Source organism: Piliocolobus tephrosceles, unplaced genomic scaffold (genome assembly GCF_002776525.5).
Source record: "Piliocolobus tephrosceles isolate RC106 unplaced genomic scaffold, ASM277652v3 unscaffolded_17801, whole genome shotgun sequence".
NCBI classification, from domain to species: Eukaryota; Metazoa; Chordata; class Mammalia; order Primates; family Cercopithecidae; genus Piliocolobus; species Piliocolobus tephrosceles.
The window spans coordinates 1-3,786 of record NW_022299645.1 but is presented as its reverse complement, the minus strand read 5'-3'; the positions used below and the strand labels follow the sequence as shown (position 1 = coordinate 3,786).

Here is a 3,786-nt window from a genome sequence, read left to right as displayed (position 1 = left end):
CCTCTGTCGCCCTGGTTCCTCTGTCCCCCCAGCTCCCTCTGTCCCCCAGCTCCCTCTGTCCCCCCGGCTCCTCTGTCCCCCAAGCTCCTCAGTTTCATGTTGTTACTGGACACATCTTAAAACCCAGAGCCTGGAAATGTGACCTTATTCAGAAAAAGAGTCTTTGTGGGAAACTTAAGTGAGGGGTCTTGAGAGGAGGTCGTCCTGGGTAGGGTGGGCCCTAAATCCAACGGCCAGTACCCTTAGAAGAGACGAGGATGGAGCCAGACGCGCAGGGAAGGCATCTGCGTGCGGACAGAGGCAGAGATGGGAGTGAGGGCCACAAGCCAGGGAGCCCCAGGAGCTGGACGAGGCAGGAAGGGCCCTGTCCCAGCACCTTCAGAGGAAGCCAGCGCTGCCCGCACCTTGATTTCAGGCTCCCATCTGCAGGCTGTGAGAGCCCCAACGTCCACTGTCACAGCCCCCAGAGTGTTGGTGCTTTGATACTCAGAGAACACACACGGACACCTGCCTGGCTACGGCCCCTCTTGGGCAGATGGCAGAACCCAGTCCACTCAGTCTGCAGCCACGAGCCTGGAATTTCCCCCAGTGCAGGAATGAGGTGGAGCGCCAGCAGCTCAGGGGTGCCGGGAGCCAAGCACAGGAGGCTCGCGGGGTGCTGAGCCCAGGAAACCCGCAGCAGCCAGGCAGCATGGTGCTCCCCAAGCACACTCGGCCCCCACATCTCCGGGCCGTGCTGTCAGCGCTCCTCCTCCTCCTAGAGGTGAGAGGCTGTGGCTTCAGATCTCAGCAGCCTGAATCCCCGAGTCACCACGGGGAGGACTTGCCCGACTCACACGGAAGCCGTGGCTGTATCGAGTGGGGGGTCTTGCCCCCCAACAGCAATCCCAGTCCGCCTGACCCACACATCCTCTCCCCAGTGATCCAGGCCAAATGGAGTATGGAGCACACCCTGTGGGATAGGCAGGCCCAGTTCTCCATCTTCTTCACAAACAGTGAGTGCTGACCAGAGGCCACACCAGGGCAGAAGCTGGATGGAGGCAGCTGAGGTGACTTTAAAAACTGGGACTCTGAGTATCTGTGGGGGCTGCATGTTGGTCAGGATTTGTTATTTTCCAGAATTCTCTCTGAAGAACAGGAGGTGCTGGAAGCTGGCAGAGCACCCATGTGGCTCCTGTCTTTAGAAGGAGAAAGGTCCAGGCTGGAAAGGGCCCCTCCCCACTCCCTGTAGGTGCTGAGGGTCTTGGTTGGGTCCTCCGTTCCCCACAAGGAAGCAGTGGGCGTGGGGTCACCTCTGACATTGCACTGAGGCTGCGGCACCACTGGGCCACGCAGGAGGCACAGCGTGGGGCACTCTAGCGGCCTTGAGCGATTCGGGTCTGGAGGAGGAGGGGGCACAGACAGAGGTGGGGGCAGCGGAGGAAGCCGCGGGTGTGGGAGAGGCCCCAGCCCAGGGACCGAGGTGCGTGTGGGTGCAGGGGACGTTTGGGGACTGGGCCATCTGGAGGGATGGCGGACACGTGGCTGCAAGAGAGAAGACAGCGCGGCCTGCCTGGCATCCGCTTTCTAGGTTGGTGCTGGGTGAGGTGTGCTGCTCAGATCGTTCCTAGAAGCACAGAACACCCCAGATGTTCCTTCAGGGTCTGTCTCACCTTCAGAGTCACCTTTCCCACAGCCCCGTCCTTCCCGGAAAGATGGAGTCTAGTGACCGACGAAGGCCGGACAGTGCAGCCCTCCCCACAGTGCCAGCCGAACGGGCCCCTTGTGTGTCAGACCTTCCCACGGGTCACACGGCCCCATGGGGCCTGCACCGCACGTCAGCCCTACCCGCTTCCCTTCACACGCACGGGTCCTAAACATCTTCACACCCATATCGGTCCCAATTCTGCTTCCAGAGACATCTGAAGATGTGGCACCGTTTGACGAGAAACCCAAACCTCTCGCAACAGTGGGATTCCTCCCCCATCCCTACGTCTCACGCTGCCGTCCTCACATGTTCTGTGACTCAGACCCCACGAAGCTCATGATGCTGGACACGCACGCGTGCAGATTTGCCGTTTAAAAGAGATGACGAGGAGAGGACAGGCTCCTTGCTTACCTGCACGGCCACACGTGGGCTGTTGCCACCCTACCCTTTGGCGAGTTCCTTACCTTGTGCAGATCACGCAGCTGTAGCACGTTTTGTCATGCGGCTCCTAGGACTGCAAATTTTCTCAGTTTCATTTACTTCAAAGCACTTTTATTTCACCTTCACCTTCACTCTGAGGATTTCTTGCTGGATTTGGAGCGGTGGGGCGGCTCCTCGCTTTCATTCCTCTGCCCCCCGCCCTCCGCCCTCCGCCCCCCGCCCTCCGCCCTCCGCCCTCCGCCCTCCGCCCTCTGCCCTCTGGTTTTTGATGAGGAGGCACCGGCATTCGGCACCTCTGGCCGCCCTTTTCTCCGGCTTCTCCCAAATTTTCTTCGGTTTTCAGCAGTTTGACTGTGCTGTGCCTACATGTGAGTTTCTATTCATCCTGTCTGAAGTTAGCCAAACTTCTTGTGTCTATAAATTGATGCTTTTCACTACGTCTGGGGAAGTTTAGGCCATTATTTCTCTAAATAAAGTGTTTGTGCTCCAGTCTGTCTCTCCTCCCGTTCGGAGACTCCAGTTACACATGGAGTTGGCAATTTTACATTGTTCTGTAAATGGCTTGGCTCTGTCTCTCTTTTTTAGTGTTTTTAAAACTTCTGTTATTTAGATGATTACCACTGCTCTGTCTTCAAGTTCATTAATCTTTTATTCTATAATTGCAATATGTTGTTAAGCCTATCCAGTGTAATTAGTTTTATTTTGTTTTGAGACAGGGTCTCACTCTGTTGCCCAGGCCGGAGTGCGGTGGCCCAGTTACGGTTTGCTGAAGCCTCATCCTCCCGGGCTCAAGTGATCCTCCCACCTCAGCCTCCAGAGTAGCTGGGGCTACAGGCACCTGCTACCACACCCAGCTAATTTTAAAATTTTTAGTAGATATAAGATCTCGTTATGTTGCCCAGGCTGGTCTCAAACTCCTAGGCTCAAAGGATCCTCCTGCCTGGGCCTCCCAAAGTGCTGAGATTACAGGTGTGAGCCACCGTGCCTGGCCCAGTGAATTTTTTATTTCGGGTATTACACTTTTTAGTTCTAGGATTTCTATTTGTTTCTTTTATTCTGTGAAGCCCTGTCTGTTCACCCATTGTGATCACATTTTTTGCTAAGCAGTTGATCACATTTCTTTTGGGGTGAGGACTGGGAGTTATTTATTTATTTATTTTGATATAGGATCTTGTTCTGCTACTCAGGTTGGAGTATAATCCCATGATCACAGCTCACTGTGGCCTTGATCTTTCAGGCTCAGTAAATACTCCCACCTTCACCTTGGCCTCCCAAGCAGCTGGGACCATAGGCACATGCACCACCATCGCCACCATCGCCAACATCACCACCATCACCAACATTGTCACCATCACCACCACCGCCACCACCACCACCACCACCACCATCGCCACCACCGCCACTATCGCCAACATCATCACCACTGCCACCACCATCACCACCACTGCCACCACCATCACCACCACCGCCACCATCGCCACCACCGCCACCACCGCCACCACCGCCACCATGTCACCATCACCACCATCGCCACCACCGCCACCACCGCCACCATCGCCAACATCGTCACCATCACCACCACCACCACCATCGCCACCACCGCCACCACCATCGCCACCATCGCCACCACTGCCACCATCGCCACCACCGCCACCACC

General features: G+C 56.3%; 1 long non-coding RNA gene across 3 annotated transcripts; it reads left to right on the top strand.

The window, feature by feature from the left end:
- The first annotated feature begins 776 nt into the window (after positions 1-776).
- Positions 777-3,499, top strand: LOC111533837. 3 transcript variants are annotated; one of them, XR_002728975.3, is made up of 3 exons: positions 777-1,049; positions 1,896-2,496; positions 3,366-3,499. It is a non-coding gene; the product is annotated as an uncharacterized LOC111533837 (long non-coding RNA). The 3 variants fall into 3 exon arrangements; XR_002728974.2 differs by lacking the exon at positions 3,366-3,499 and having other exon boundaries at positions 1,896-2,565; XR_004228710.1 differs by lacking the exon at positions 3,366-3,499 and having other exon boundaries at positions 1,676-2,565.
- The last annotated feature ends 287 nt before the right edge of the window (positions 3,500-3,786 follow it).